We start from the raw sequence: 18045 nt of genomic DNA, 5'->3' as shown, positions 1-18045 counted from the left end.
TGACATCCAAATAGGTCCAGTCACATTCAAAATCACATTCTTTGCTATGGACATCGAGGCTAATTACAATTTCCTTTTAGGCAGACTGTGGCTACACCAGTCCGGTGCAATTCCATCTACACTTCACAGAAAGCTCAAGTTTTTATGGCAAGGGAAGATTATCTGCATCACTGGTGATTCAGATGATTTGGACTCTTCAGAGGAGCATAAGGTAATACCAATGATTGAAGGAAAGTGTAACTACACCGAGGAACCATTAGAGATTGTGGAGTTTAGAGCACCCGACAAGGAGAAGCTCCCTACCCCATTTTGCAATGGAAATCCCAAGACGACTCAGATGTTCCGTGAGTAGAACTATTTTCCATAACTTGGATTAGGAAAAACCCAAAACGACATCTTAGAACCGCTATAGATTCCTAGTCAAGATGATCGAAAAGGGCTAGGCTATACCGAGGAGGTTGTGGAAGGACTATCAGAATTATTTATCGATTCTAATGCCACGGTGAATTATCTCAGATTGGCTCTACCTGATATAGGGGTGATAAATGTAAAATGAATAGTTTACCTACAAAATGAACGATGAATTCAAAACGTAAGTAAACTAAAACTGGTCTTTTAATCTCAATTATCAAAGCTTCTACTCTCGATGCGAATTGCACTAAATTGGAGTAGGAAGTTAAGTTCCACTCCTAGTTCCCTAGCATGGATTGTTTTCTAAGTCTAAGAAATCGGTCAAGTCCCTAATGAGAGCTTTTACTAAATGTTATGCTAACAAGGCGCGTTAATTTAAATAACAAGATATAATAATATAATAAATAACAAGATAAAATATAAACTAAAGTTAATCTACTTAAAGCCACGGAAATACGATTGTTTGAATCTAGATAAAGAAATAGGGGAATTAAATCCACCTCGAATCCAACTTAATAACCTAGTATAGATTGTTGTATCTCGATTCTAACGTTTTCACGGCAAGAATTTCGAGTCTAATCCCTAGTGTTCATGGCATTTCTACCAAGTACTAACTAGCATATGAGGTCGCCCACCCATTCTCATGGCAAAACACAACCTTCTAGAGTGGAATAGATTCTACAACGATTCTATACTAAACAACTAAGTTTTCATCAAGGCTTCATCAACCCCTCTAATGGATGTTTTAGCCTTGAGTCATCAAAACATCATTTCCCATATTATTATAACTAAACATAATATCAAGATTCGAAATCTACTTAATCTAAACTAAACAATGATTAAATTCTAATTAACAACTAAGAAATGGTAACCAACAATAATTAAAACTAGATCTATAAATTGAAATACCACAATTCAACTTGCTAAAATAACTATTTTTTTTTATTTATCTAATCAATCAAGAATAATGATTCAAAGACTTAATCTAAAACAAGAACCTAAAATGGAACTAAAACTTAAATTAATTAATGAAAACAGATCTAGATTTATCTATATTATTTTAGGTCTAACTAGCTACCATTAACAAAGAGCTAAGCTTTTGTTTTATATGTTCGATCCAAAAAATCGTGCATGGGCTTGGAGTCATGTTTTGGGCGAGGAGGATCGGGCCCAAAACTCAATTCTTTCGATCCAAAAGGCCTCTTCACCGCCGTTGGCTTCAGCAGACTTTTCGTCCACTTCTACTCCTCTGATTGGGTCAAGGCTTGGTCCATTGGAAAACTCTTTTCCGAGCCGGTCATTTTGACATAAGGTAGGCCCAATTCAAAGGTCTGAGTCCAAAGAAATGGTCTTCGGAAGTTCTGTCTTTTGTGCAATTTTTAAATGCGTGGACCTTGACTTTTCATCTTTTGACCAGGGCTTTACAAAGGCTTTGTCTTCTTGAATCTTGGCCTTTAATCACCTAACTCCTTAGTAACCAACCATTGCTCCTTTATCTCATCAAAGTGGCACATTCCCTCGCGCATAATTTGACTTTGAAGCCCGAAATACATAAAAACACGTGATCAGTATTAACTCTTACTTATTACTCACATAATTGGTCTAAAAGTATGACTGCTAAGGGGTTAAAACTACAGTTTTGGGCTCTTATCAAGGGGCAGAGATTGAGGCTATTATTGATTCCAACATATTTTGGGGCGAAGACGATGACCCAGATCCCAACTCAGAAATTACTATTTCGGAGCCAGATGTTAATTCCTATTCAGGATATCGCTAACTTAGGTTGGATCATGAGGCTAGACAGTTTAGTTGGATAAATGAGGTTGGATCGACATCCTCCTCGTCAGGTATGGACTATACTCCATCTTTTACTTTGGCCAGTTCCCCAGGGTTAGGATTTGACTTAGGAGACAAGACTGTCACACCTTATCATGTCCAATTGGACCCTCAGACCATACTTGATTTGGATGATTTGTTGAATATTGAATCTATTGTTGACCCAGTTCCAGTGGATGTTGAGAACATGCCACTTTCTGACGCCCAGACGTAATATGAGATTTGGGAAAGGTTTTTAGAGACCTTAGATTCTGATGAGGATCCATTCATTGATGGAGACTATGATGATTGGAAAACGCAAGTCATTATTGATCCAATCCCCACCATCATATTGCTCCGGTTGAGCCACCGGATGAATCCGATAGGGCGTGAAACTTTTTGTTCTAACTCCTTTTGTATATAGTTATATTTCAAAAATTCAAAAAAATCAAATATTTCAAAAAATCTAAAAAAAAAAAAAATCAAATATTTCAAAAAATCCAAAAAAATTCAAATTTTTCCAAAATCCAAAAAAGTCAGATATTTCAAAAAAAAAAAAAAAAAAAAATCCAGATATTTCAAAAGACAAAAAAATTAAAATTTTTTCAAAAATACAAAAAAAATAAAATAAAAAAAGTTTCCAAAATCCCACAGAATATGATTTACCCACTTGCCTTAGTGTAAGATGATCGAATGACTTGTGCAGATTATTATGATCCCCTCCCCTCGACGATGAAGAAAGAATGGACAATGAAGCTGCTGAGTCCATTCTTTCTCATGAGCAGTCTGAGGATTGACAGACGTTAGTCATGGTGGAGACAAAGACCATCAACCTTGGCACCACAGATGAACCATATTATGTGCAGATTGGTATAACCTTGATCCCCTCTAAGCGTTGAAGCCTGATCAAATTACTGAAGGAATCCATAGAAGTGTTGATCATATCTATGACAATCTATTATCTTAAGGTAGTACATGATTTTAATTGTTCGTAGATGAGAGAATCACTCACCGAGAAGAAGAAATTGATGAGGAAGAAAATTTAGCGGTTATGTTTGAGAAGATTTTTCAAATGTCTAAGATCACTAACATCAACATCAGCATTTAACATTATGCATTTATCCTTGTGGAGAGGGCAAAACTCCACAACATCATTTAATCAACTACCCTACTGAAGAAGGGGAATATTCTGCATTCCATCAATCAACGGCTACTTAGCCAATCAATTCAACCAACCAGCTACCCTACCGTGGAGAGGGCAAATTCCATATTTGCATCATTAGCCTCCATCGAAGACATGAGAGCTATCTATCAAAGAAGTCAGCTGACTCGAATCTGACTACATCAAAAAGCGGAATGCTAAGAGGAGTTCATCTATGACCAACATTCTTAAGAGCCGAGATATGAAGGAGGACATTGATTTTCTACTGGGACTTAGATACCAATGGAGATAGATTGTTGCAAATAAAGCTGAACAAGCGGATCCAGACTAGAGCGGAATCAATGAACCAGAAAGTTCAAACCCAACAGTGAATGTCCATTCACTATGAAGATTCTACATGAAAAATCCTACCAATGCTGACCGATTAAAGAGGTACTACTTTTTACCCAACTTTGTTTATTTTAAGACAACGAGTATAGTGGAAATCTTAGAGAGACGATGGAATAGGCCATCTTTGATCATTTTGTTTTTAGCCTCATAAGCCCACCTAATATCATATACTACCATTAGAAGCCCATTTAAGCCTTAGCCTATTCTTTTATTTCCCACAATACAAGCCCATATCTTTTAGGAAGCCTGATAAATCTTTAGCCTACCCATAGATTACCCATACCTATTTTTATAGAACTTGTCATATTCTAGGGGAATCATTCCATCCATCTTTGATCACAAAATAATTACCCCCATGTTATATATCCCAAGAAGGTGTGGAAAAAAATCCTAGTGCAAGGGGTAAAAAAAAAAAAAAAAAAAAAACCGTCATAGCTCAAAATGCTTAGAGTTGCACAAAATAATCAACACCGGTCCAAAATGGAAAACCTAAACAAGGGGCAGTTTCATTTGAGATTTGGGATTCATATCATCATCTCACTACCATCATTCCAATTACTCATCCCTTTATATGACAAGTTCTACTCCAAAAATAAATTTTGATCCTATCCTTTCTTTCTAAGCCCATCACCTAAGCCTACATTATAGTCCTATGAAAGTCCGCTCTTGATCTCTAAGTCCACTATATCTCCTAGTTGAGAAGTACTCGAGGGGAAAAAAAAAGAAAAAAAAAAAAAAAAAAAATGGAAGGCATTGGAGGATTCACTACTAGTGATTGCGATGTATGAGGAAGTTGTCTCCAAAAGATTGGTCCTAGGCTTTATGCTCTATCTGTTTTGGAAGAAAGTTTTTGGGTGTCGTTCAGTATGTTGTGAAGGTCAAGCAATCAAAGGAAAAAGAATATCATCTAATTCATAGGTGCCAAGTTTGATCGTACTTCTATCCTGTGGTCGTTCTCATGCTCATCTTCTTGTCGGTAACTCATTCCCCCGCCCTCACTTGTTATTCAATCATCTGTGATATTTCTTATTCTGTGAAAAAAAATTGTTTTGTTTTCCATGGTTTTCAAAATTGTTTTCAAAATGAATTTCAAAAAAAAAAAAAAAAAAAAATTGATTTGTTTTCGAAAACTTGGTTTGCTTTGGATGACTTATGATGAAAAATCTAGGATTACAAGCATATAGAAAATTCTGAGGCCAATATATCCTAACTAAACCATGCACTTTTTCTACTAACATAGCATTCAAATAATTTGGTTCGTGTATATATCATAATATCTAGTATCTACTCACTCATGCATATTCTAATAACATAGTTGTATTATGTATATCATGTATATTATACTAACCTGTCATGGAGAGAAATAATGCCCCGTGCCTAATCTTGGCCAAGAAAGTTTCTCCTAAGTTCCACAGGTCGTCTAAGACCACAAATTCCTGTATGTGATTGACGAGTGTTGGTGAATGATAACCGTAAAAATAGTAGAATCCTAAATATTAATGTTAACAACACTAATACGCAATCCTACCGTTCTTACGTTTAAATCAATTCTTCTTACTCTCAAAACATAATCATGCAATATAATGAGTAAGGATTCGTTCCACTCTTAACTGTCTAGACTTAAATTGAATTCAACTAATCAAACCCAAAAGGAACAATGGTGAGAGTAATGTGTTATGTGAAATTTCTATTCTACGATTATACTACAGATTCAATTTATACTAATAAGATGCGATAATTCAAATAACAAGGTATGAACTAAAATGATTCAATGATAATGAATTAGGGGGGATTTGAATCCACCTTAACTCGACTTAATTTAGTAACGACGAATCGTCGTAATCTGAATTGAACTGCTACGCTGAACAATTGGTTCTTCCTAATCCCTAGTGTTCATGGTAATCTCTATCAACTAACATCTAGCATGTGAAGTATTCAACCCCATTCTCATGGTGGACTAATTACTTCTAGAGTTGAATGGGAAATTACGACTATTCTATGCTAATCGAAATCAAGCTTCATCAAGGTTTTTCAACCCCCTCTAATGGAGGTTTAGCCGAGAATCATAAGACTATCATTTCTCATGGAATCTAAACAAGACATAATATAAAGATTTGAACTTTACTTGTTTAAACTCAATTCGAAACTACTCATGCAATAATTGAATTAAACTAATAATGACAAATAAGTAAATCTAAGGATTTAAGTTAATAAATAAATGAAAATGAAACTAGATTATGGAGAACTAATTAACTTTATTTATCTAATGAATAACAATAACAATAATTTAATACTGAATTTAAGGCAAGAATAAAAACTAATTAATTAATCTAAAACTAAATCTAGAACTAAGGTTTAATGGTTAATTTTCTTATCCAAATCTAATTTATTTTCTAACCTAACTATCTACCATTAACAAAGAGCTAAGCTTTTGTTTTTATATGTTTCAGATCCAAAAATCGTGCATGGGCTTGGAGCCATGTTTTGGGCCAGAGAATCAGGCCCAAAACCCAATTCTTTCAGTCCAAAAAGGCCTCTTCAACTGCAGTTGACTTCGACAGACTTTTCATCTACTTCTGCTCCTTTGATTGGGCCAAGGCTTGGACCATTGGAAACCTCTTTCCGAGCCGGTCAATTTGACATAAGGTAGACCCAATTCCAAGGTCTGAGTCCAAAGATCTGACGCCGGAAGTTCTGTTGACTTTGTGTCTTTGTTTACGCCGCGTTGACTTTGACTTTTCAGCTTTGGCCGGGCTTTAGAAAGGCTTTGTCTTCTTGAATCTTGGCCTTTAATCACAGAACTCCTTAGCAACTAACCATTGCTCCTTTATCTCATCAAAGTGGCACATTTCTGCACATAATTGACTTTGAAGCTGAAATGTATAAAACACAAATGTCGATATTAACTCTTAATTATTACTCACATAATTGGTCTAAAAGTATGATCATTCAGGGTTAAAACTACAGTTTTGGGCTCTTATCAAACCACCCCAAACAGCATTTTGCTTGTCCTCAAGCAAATATGAGAAATTAGAATAAGTGACTAAAAATGGAGTTCTAACTACTCGTTTATTTGAGTCGCGATTGCATTGACCATATCGCAACAAGACCTTAAACCACTAGGAATTCCCTAGTGGACAAGTTATAACCTCATGAGAGTTTTCGATTGAAGGTACTCACAAACTTCATCTATACTACAACGACTAAGAAATAAAACTATTGTTTCCTCATTCATGTCTCAACTATCTATACATCTCACTAGCAAATGAATAAGAATAACCAAGTCAAAACCTAAACTAATATATGCATAATAATCAATCATTTATGATACAAATATATATACTATGAGTAATACTATGAAATGCCTAGCAGGTTCGTTTCTGAAAACTCGGAATAGCATCCTTAAGTAGGTCCTCACATAAATGTCAAGACAAAAACCACTCGATTTTTCCGCTCGTTTTATTTGCTCGGTTAATGCGTGGGCACACTTTACCTTACAATCTCAATGACAAACAAGGAAGCGGAGTCGATCAAACACATCTGCCACTTACTATCACACTAACCTATTCCTAATTGAGCTAGAGGTCTTTATTAGGTGTTGTGGGGATTAGGAGATGGTTTAAGAAGGAAGGAAATGGATATTCAAAAGGACAAGTCTGAGATAATAGAGTCTTCACATTATGTAACTTAGAAAACCTTGTTATTTTTTTTGCTTCTATACTTTGTTTTCATCCTTAGCCATATTTTTCTTTTTTTTTTCTTTGGCTTTTGACTCCCTTTTATTCTATTTTTGGAGTTTTTATTTATTTCTATTTTTCTTTTTCTTTTCCTTGGATGGAAACTTCTTTTCTTTTTTCTGAAGCAACTAACTAATTTTTGTTTACACAGGTTTTTCTCTTCTTCTTTCTTCACTCATTCTATTCTCAGACTTTTTCTAGATTGGGTACGTTGAATTTTTTATTTTGTTTTGTTTTGTAACAGGATAAAGGAATTGTGGTTTATGGAAGGCTAAAGAAAGGCTCAGAGGGGCGACTAGCGGAAAATAATTCATAGGTTTGAATTTCTGGCTATATCGATCCAAAGAGGGCCTAAATTCTCGATTTAGGATATGGCATAGTGATCAAGCAAGTGGGCGTGTGATTTCTCTATCCGGATTTTACTTCTCCCTTGTGTCATTTCTCAAATGTTTATTTCATATAAGGCTTTAGGCTATATTCTCATAGGATTTGTAGAATAAGTACTCTAGCCTAGATTTCCGAAAACTTCTTGCTAACAATCATAGATACTCATGTAATATATTTATAGATAGATGCAAAGATTATTACCTATATATTAACCTAAGTTTCTAACAATTATTCGATGGAAAAGCTACATTGAGACTTCTAGATTGTTAAGAGCATAGAAAAGAAAACAATACCAATATTCCTAAGTGTATAACATAAACTTATTTATTTATAATTTTGAAATTTTTAACTTGAAAACAAATGCATATTATACATATCTATATCTTAACGGATGCCTTAATTACCGTGTTTTATGCCCCAAACAAGAAGCATGCTTTGTCCTCAAAGTATTTAAATAAAGAGGGTAGAAAAATACCATGGAAACGCGAAAATTCTTGAACATCTGCAAAACAAGGGTAGAACATACTAATATAGGAAGGAAAAGCCCGCCTGAACTCTATAAGAGTTCCACCCGTTATGGGGTTAACAAATTAAATTGCTTGGGACATAAGCGGACAATAACAAAACTAAAACTTACCTTATCTCCCCGCAAAGCATCCTCCTCCTCATCAAAGAGATGAGTTTCCTTAAGCATCTGCCGGGCCATTATAACTTTCCAAGCTTGCCGACATTTATCATCTACTAATGCTAACCTTTGTTAAGTGTTATTATGTGCGATGGGATGTCTTGGCGACCAAATGAGGTGCACCTGCCATCCCGCCAAGTCATAATTCGCATGATGAGGCGAACCACCCAATTGGTGGGTCTCATGACTTCAACCCTTTTCCAATCGTGAATTGGGCCTGCGATGTCTGAGGTAAACAACTACGCGTGATCGCGGCTTACCAAAATAGGCATAAGAAGATACTTACGCCTCATGCTTTGGGCTCTCTTAAGACTAGTGACTAAAACTTCGGGGAATGTCATATTGGCGATGTCCCCGATTAAAGCGAGGAAAATGTCACCAGCGATCTTGTTTGCGAAGTGAACTGCCATTCCCCAAAATATTCATCGGGATGAATAACATGGTGGTGCCTACGTTTAGGGACAGGGCTACCAAGGGCAATGCTATATCGCCTCCTAGTCCATTACTTTCGAAATACCCTCCCCATAATAATACTCATGGAAATATGTATAATCATAAAGGTATGCATTATCGGTCATATATCCCCATGTGTGAACATGATCGGTATTGGTAATCCGAAACTAAAGCTACCACATATTTATTGAATTCTAGTGTCGTGGTCATCGACTACTACGGAGAATTCTTGTTCTCTATCCCGATTACAATAGAATCTAACGTGGTTATTAGAAATAAGCGATGTAAATTTTTCTTTGAATATGAATCGTCATCACTTACTAGTAGATGGCGCCATCCTAACTAATCGGGATCCTCGTTTGAACCAATGTCCATAGGTCTCCGGTTCCCAACACGTCTTCGAAAGATCTGTTCGGGTATGACTATAGGAGATGTCATCTCATCTACTCTTTTGAACGACTCCAAAATCCTAGAACAACCCTCAAAAAATTGGAAATTTTCGTGTTTACTGGAGGGCAGAGCGCGCAGCTCAACTTGTTTTGGGCGCAGTGCACTCGAGTAAAATTTCGGCGATTGTCTAGGGTGCGGTGCGCTCTCGAGAAGCGCGAGTGCGCTCGTAAAGTCTTTGAAAGCAGTTTACAAGGAAAAAGAAGGAAAAGCTTGGAGTGAAAGGTGAGATGATGATGGTGGGGTGTAGTGTAGGTTGTGGGTGTAGAATGAAGGAAGTTTAAATAGGTTACGAAGCTTCCAAAACGAATCGGCAAGTTGCCAAATTATTTAAGGCAATTTCGAAAATAGAAAAAATTTCGAACCAAAATGGAAACAAACCATATTTTTGATTTTATAACAACCCTGGTATCTTTTATACTGGATTTAGAATAGTAACTTCTAAACTCTCCTAGATTTCATGCTACCACCATACATAATCATAGATATGCCGATATCGGCAATATTCTCAACCTTCACTCCAAAACAAACTCTAAAATGGAGGATCTTCTACAAATCATGATATAATAAATAATACCACCCCCAAACAATTCGGGAAGGTGGGATTAACAATAAAATCCATGCACAATTTGAAAAGAACCACATTATATTAAAATTGAAATTCAAACAACATTTAACTACCAAATTCAAAGTTAACTACAAAATTTAACAACGTAACATCCTATCTACTAAAAATAATAAAAAACAACATCAAAACAACAAACAAGAAGAAATCTAGCTACTCTTCAAGGGAACGAGGTGGGGGTAAGAATATGAATTTGAGTGATCAAGAATGGAAAAACCAAACACCCCACCCCCAAACAAATTTTTGAAAACAGGTTTGTAAAAATTTGTTTTAAAACATGGGTCTTTTAAAGTCAGATTCCCGAGACTTAATGTGGGGTCATTTTACGTCGATTCCCTAGATCACGTGCACCCCCAAACAAGCATGAAACCAGTGGCACAAAGTGGATGATGCGTGGTCAACTATAAACAAATAGTCGGGAAGAGTTGGGGGTCTAGCCATAAAAACATGATACTAAATGCACCCCCAAACGTAATAATGTTGTATAATTAATGGAAGCAAACATGTAAGCGAAGGAATGAAAACTTATGCATCCTATCAAAGAACATATGCAAACCATCATGTTGTAATTGTTTTAAATAGTTGGAATGACCAAAAAGATGAATTAGCGATACTTTAGGTGAGAAGGGAATGAAGTGTGGATCCTGATGTCTTTCATGAAGCTCAGATGAGGAAAACTAAGACAAACTAGGTTTCTCACTACACTTGGTCAGAGCTTGTCTCTCAATTACCGGAATGGTGTACTCATGGGATTGTGTGCTAGGCAAACACTTTTCACTGTGAGGGTTGAAAAAATTATAGATGGTCTCTGAGGCAATTGGCTCAAGGGCGAAATCGAGATTCCTTTTAAATGGTGGGTGAATGGATGGCTTAGTTGTGGTAGATGGTTGGATTATAGGAGGTGGTAACTCAGGTGGATGGTGGTTGGTTGGTGGTTTATCGGGTGGTGGATCCTCACATGCTCTTAAGAACTCTATATCTGGCTTAGCTGAATCCACAAGGTTGTGGTTCGTGGCTTTATCTTTAAGATTTTCCTTTATTTCTTTCCTTGTTATTTCCTCAGCTGCCAAACTGAATTGAGATTCACATTGCTCTAAAGATGTAACTTCCTCGTTTTCTTGCACATTAACTTGTTCATGCCTTAGATTTGAATTGTTAATCTCCATGTTCTCATCCTCTTCCTCTAAAACACTACAAGTATCCTCAATGGCCTCATTCGAATGTGTCGAGACATCATCCAGTAGAAAACGGTTAGCAAACTCAAAGGCCTGGACATGCTCAACAGGAGGGTCCATATTACGAGAATGCCAATAGTTATCAAATTCTTCCTTTGTCACACCTTTATAAATATCTTCTAAAGTGTCATCATTATATTCATCATCGGGGTGGATCGATGGGAAGTTCCTGGAGACATCGCTCAAGTTTGAGTGGTCATCCAAACTAGTCCTAAAGAGTCGTCTACAAGAATTTCCTCATCTAGGTGGGGTGTGGAGTTAATATCATGGTTAATTGGAGGGTCTTCGGAAGGTAATGGTTCATAAAATATAGGGTAGGTGTGAACTAGGTTGACTGGGTTAGTTATGGGAATAGTGTCGATCTCTGGCATGGTAGAAATGTCTGGCGTAGGTGAACCTAGTATCTTTAGGTTCCGATTTATTTCTTGAAGTATTATTTTGTTTTGGGCCATTATTTCATCGAATGTTGTTAGCTGAGGGGAAGCTTGGTGGTGTGGGTCTGGTTGGTATGGTGTTTGATAGTCATAGTTATTGGCATTTGAGTGACTCTGGTTGATGTCGTACTGTGATGGGTTAGGTTGAGGCTGAATGGCTGGTTGATTCTTATTGGTGGAATTACATGAATAGTTTAGATGACTAGAAAACTCTTGATTGTATGAGTCACTATAAAAATTTGAAAATTGAGGCTCATAATTATTATTATATCCTATAGTAGGCTCAGACTCTTGATATGATGGGCATTGAGAAGCCTAATGGTCAGGACTACCACAACATGAAAATGGTGAAGGGTTCCCATAATAATTACAAGATTGCTCTTGATATGATGGGCATTGAGAAGCCCAATGATCAGGACTACCATAACATGAACATGGTGAAGGGTTTTCATAATAATTACATGATTGCTCTTGATATGATGGGCATTGAGAAGCCCAATGGTCAGGACTACCACAACATGAACATGGTGAAGGGTTTGCATAATTATCATATGATTGTTGGTCTACATATTGATATGCCATATTGGTTTTTCAAATATATTATAGGGCAATTAATATGCAACCACAACTCTAAGCATACATTTCTAGATAGGCGTGTGGTATTTTGTTTTAAGAAAACAAGCCTGATTATACTAGAATTAAAACTCCTCTGACAGAAGAAACAAGGAGTGAAAGAAGCACACTGCCTCCTTGCTTAAACTACGAATAACGTCTTGTATACGCGATCTCAGTGTTTGTATGATGTTAGAAACACTGAATGACTTGAAGAAATAAAAATTTAGAACAAACCTAAGGAAATCGGACAAATTCAGCAGTTTAGGGCGTAGTCGCGCTCTGTTTGGGCGCATGTGCGCTCAAGACACTCGAAGTTCCAGGCGTTTGGGCGCAGGTGTGCTCAGGTCAATTTTTGAGTTTTAGGCATTTTAACGTACTCCAAAAAATTTGAAATTTTTACAGTAATTTGCTAAGACGTCTATCAAGTAGCCTGTAAAATTTCAGATTAATCAGAGCTATGAAAGTCCCTCTCCTGCCCTGCAAAGTTTGCAAAACAGTTTTCGGACACAATACAAACAACCGAATGGTTATCCCATCAAAACAAAGCCAAAAATTGCCAAATTTTTACTGGAGACTCCTGACAGATCCTACTTATTTTTGTAAAAACTTTAGAGCAATTGGAGTTCTACAAACTCTCCTTATGAGTTGGTGTTCCAGAAATTAAGTGTTTGCAAAACTGCAGAAACACACTGGAAACACTCCACTATTTAGGAGGTCAAAACAATTCAAAAACTCGTCAAATTTTTGCTGCAAGCTCCTGACGTACGATAGATACTCCTGTAAAAATTATAGAATTTTTAGAACTGCCTAAGTAACCTTACTCGATAGTTTTTCCAAGAACACACGGTTTGAAAACTGAAATGCGGCACTGTAAAGATCGTATTTGTTCACAAGGTAAAACAATTAGGAAATTTCTGACAAAATTACAGTAAATCAATAACACATTAAGGATTACACCTGTAATTTTTTAGAATTTTTAGAAATTTACAAATACCTTTACTGTTGTATTTTCCTTTGTGAATCCGTAGCCCCTATGCCTAAACAAAGAACAGTTCCAAAAATTCAAGAAATAAGAATGAAAAATTAAAAGGGTGGGTGGTAGAGAATGGGGGATTGCCCCTTGGATTCAATCAATTGAATTCTTGTCTTGAATGAGATTAAGATGGCAGCGGCGCCATTTGATAAACATAAAAATGATAGTTTACCTACGAAATGAACGATGAAACTCAAAACGTAAGTAAACTAAAACTTATTACGAGCCTAATTTATCAAGTTTTCTACTCTCAATTCTATTAAAATAGAGTGGAGTAACAAATTCGTTCCACTCCTAGTTCTTTAGCATGGAATGTTTTCTAGTATAATTAATCGGTCTTAAGTCTAATGAGAGATTTACGAGGGGAATTCTATACTATGAAGTGAATTCAATTAACAAGTTACGAATAACGAAATGAGAGAATGCTAAGGGTTTAAATCTAGATAAAGAATTAAAGGGAATTGAATCTGCCTTAACTCGACTTAATCCTACTAACAAAAAGACTTCGTTGTGATCCAAATTGAATGCTTAGATATCAAAATAGTAATTATAATCCCTAATTATACATGGCATTTCTACCATTCATAACTAGCATGTGGCGATTAAATCCATTCTCATGGTGAATTAATGGATTTCTAGAGTGGAATAATTATCCGCGACGATTTCTAAGTTTAACAAAGATCAAGCGTCATCAAGGCTTCTTCAACTCCTCTAATGGAGGTTTAGCCTTGATTCATACCACTATCATTTCCCATTGATTTAAAACTAGACATCATATAAAAATTCTATCTTTATGCAATTTATCTAAACAATAATTGAAATCGCAGGTAATAACTAGGAAATGAATAACAAGTAATAAGGGAATTTAGATCTAAACAATTGTAAATGACAAAATCGAAATGAATAAGAATCTACTAATTTATTTATCTAATCAATGATTTAAGAGTTTAATCTAAAACAAGAATTGAATTTAAACTAAACTTCATTTAATTAATGAAAAATAGATCTAGAATTATCTATAGTTTTAGGTCTAACTAGCTACCATTAACAAAGAGCTAAGCTTTTGTTTTTATATGTTTCAGATCCAAAAATCGTGCATGGGCTTGGAGCCATGTTTTGGGCCAGAGAATTAGACCCAAAACCCAATTCTTTCAGTCCAAAAAGGCCTATTCAGCTGCAGTTGACTTCGACAGACTTTTCGTCCACTTATGCTCCTCTGATTGGGCCAAGGCTTGGACCATTGGAAAGCTCTTTCCGAGCCGGTCGTTTGGACATAAGGTAGACCCAATTCAGTGGTCGAGTCCAAAGATCTGGCCGCCGGAAGTTCTCGGCGACTTTGTGTCTTTGTTTACGCCCACGTTGACTTTGACTTTTCAGCTTTGACCGGGCTTTAGAAAGGCTTTGTCTTCTTGAATATTGGCCTTTAATTACAGAACTCCTTAGCAACCAACCATTGCTCCTTTATCTCATCAAAGTGGCACATTTCTGCACATAATTGACTTTGAAGCCTGAAACGCATAAAACACGTGTCGGTATTAACTCTTAATTATTACTCACATAATTGGTCTAAAAGTATGACTGTTACAGGGTTCAAACTACAGTTTTGGGCTCTTATCAGTGAACAAGATGAGCTTCAATAATAAATTGAAGGGAGTAAAGAGGCGTTTTGGTTTACCACTGCATTGTAGAGCCACCATTGCCATATATCAATGCGGGCGACCCATTAGAAAGATGTTCTAAGGATTTGTCGCGACGATCTTGATATGGCGAGACATTAATTCGGTGATGTCACTTTGTCGCCACGTTCTTCAACATCTTTTGTTGGACGTGATTTCACCCAAAGGTATGTTTCTCTTTGTCTCTCTTACTGGCTGTTTGGACGTCGGCCCAAAGGTATGTAAATTCTTTTTCATTTTGTGCTTTCGAGTTACGTGTGTTTATATATAGTGCAAATGCGATATTAAATGTAATGATTGGTTAACAATAGCATGCATGTGTATACTATGCATTTTGTTTTTATAACACCACGTGTTTTACTTTTACTTTTCTTATAATAATAATAATAATAATAATAATAATAATAATAATAATAATGATAATAGGTTAAACTAAATATAGGATAACTATCAGTTAAGGATAAAAGTCCCGTAAGTAAATAGATAAGTTTTAGCCTTGTTTTTTTTCGAAGGTTTTTTAAAAGTGAAAGGGGGATCCTCATGTAGAGTTTTTGGGGAAAAACACATAAAAACTTTTATACAGAAAAAAAAGGGTTTTATTAAAAGAAGATAAGGAAGATTTTTCTCGGTAGCCGGTTTGATAGTCGAGCGCTAAAAGGTGAAAGTAGATATATTATGTTTTTATAAAGTTTTCGTTTAGCTTCTTGTAGATTGCATGAGGATGGAACCAATATGATTTTTACCGTTCATATCTTGTTGTAGGAGTCTAATTTAGGATATACTATTTAGCATTAACCATTATACAACTTTGAATAACCATTTGTCTCCGGAAAACTTAAAAGCGAGGGTATTAAATTGATGTTGGCTCTTTGTAAAAGCGATGGTCGACTTATGTATTATTATCTATCTTTGGTTTTAAGCCAAAAGAACCAACTTCGACTTGTTTTTGTTTTGTGTGAATGCGATTGTTTTGGTTGAATTTGCTGTGATGTTATAATGTGGATTTGATGTTGATTATTAAGGATTGATTGGGTGTGTGAGTGCTGTAGAGTGAGGGAAAGGCGGTGGCGAAGCTTGTAGAAGTCGTTAATGGCGGCGAGAAATTTCCAGAGCTAGCATTGGTTGAAGAATTTGGAATTTAAGAATTGGGGTTTTTACTTTTGTTAAAGTTGTAAGGGTTTTGTTTTGGGTGATTTTCGGTGGGTTGTTGGTGGTGGTTGGATAGGGGTTGGTGTTGGTGGTTCGGTGGAGAATAAATCGGAGGGAGAAGATGACTATGAGTGTCATCTAGTACTCCCGCGTGCATGGTAATTGAGTTGTGTTCGGATACCTTAGTTGGACCGAACCAACTGGTGGTTTTGGAGGGCCGGTGGTGGAGAAGAGGAGCTGGTGAGGAAGATGACACTATTCCTTAGTTGGGCTTGGGCCGAGATCTATTTTGTTTTGGGCTTGAATGTTTTAATTTTTGAGATTTCAATTTGGATTTTTGTTTTAGACTTTGGGCTTTTGGGTTAGAAGAGTTTGGGACTGGTTGACTGCTGTTGACTTGGCTGGTTGACTGTTGTTGACCCTTGGCAAGTTGACTTTGACTTTGACAAGTTGACCCAATTTGACCTTTGACTTGATTATGATTTGGTATATTAGGATAGGTCTAGGGCTATTAGCATGTTTGTCTTTAGGCTAAAACCCTTCTATATACGAGTGTACGTGTATTAACTACTATGTGATATTTCAGCTTTTATGATATACGACGTTATGACATTTAGACATCGATATATTAATAACGCGTAAATAATAATACAAGAAACAAGATACTCCTTCGTTCTCTGAAATAATATATACAATAAAATTCAATAATGCAAAACAAATTTACCGTACTCTTTTAGAACTCTCCACGCCTCAAGTTTTGGAAATGAGTTTTATGACTGATGATGTCATATGTTAGGTGGACATTTTTTGAATGTGCCATAAATGGCTCGTTAGCGTTATAAATGGGTATTCATTGAATGTGCCCCATGAATGACCCGGGTATTCATTGAATGTGTCATGAATGACCATATTGTTTGGACTGCCCTAAAGAGGAACTAAGGTATTCGCCTTGCGGGTTAGTTGTATTCATTGATTGTACGGGTGTGCTTGGACTTGCATTTGAATACTGATAGGATATTTTTATATGTTTATTTAGAATTTCTAATTTCCGTTTACAGGAAGGTAGGACTTAATAATATTTTGTGCAGGGATGCGGTCCTACCCTTATCCAAAAGTGGATATCAGTAAGTTTTAATTCAGTTACCTAGTTATAAAAACAAGTTATGATAATGAGTTAATAGAATGGAAGTCTTGCTTGGGAAGAAATTCTGCCGGTTGAAATGACGGAACTACCCGTCTTCAAAGCTGAAAATGATTAAGTTATGGGAAAATATAAAGTGTTTGTTTGAATAATTAAAGTATGATAATGTTTATATGTGGTTAGTCTACTCATACCAACAAATTTCATTTTGCTGACCCATGTTTGCTTTGTTTTGGCAATGTGGGTGTGTTCTTGGGAACATAAGTGGAAGGCAGTGGAACCGCGGCGTTTGATTTGGATTTGTTTCTGGAGCAGTCCGAGAGTTTATTTTAATAGGTCTGATCTTTTTGGAAATATCTAATAACGTAGTTGCATATTCATATGACATGAGAATACGATGTTGAAGACCTATTATTCTTAGAGTTTTATATGATGATTTTTGAACGGAAGATAGTCTTTAAATAAAGTGATGGTTGAGAAATTTTGGAGATATTTTGTTGTGAAGTTGATTCTTTATGATGTGGGTTTTAAGGTTTGACATGTGTTGTATCCACCCCGTCATAGCCTGGGTTTTTAGACAATTGAACCGTGTGATGTTTGAGATATTTATATTTCAAATATTCACTTTGTAATTGTTTAGAAATTTGGAA

Source organism: Coptis chinensis, chromosome 6 (genome assembly GCF_015680905.1).
Source record: "Coptis chinensis isolate HL-2020 chromosome 6, ASM1568090v1, whole genome shotgun sequence".
NCBI classification, from domain to species: Eukaryota; Viridiplantae; Streptophyta; class Magnoliopsida; order Ranunculales; family Ranunculaceae; genus Coptis; species Coptis chinensis.
The sequence above is the reverse complement of the archived record's forward strand: the minus strand, read 5'-3'. Positions refer to the sequence as shown.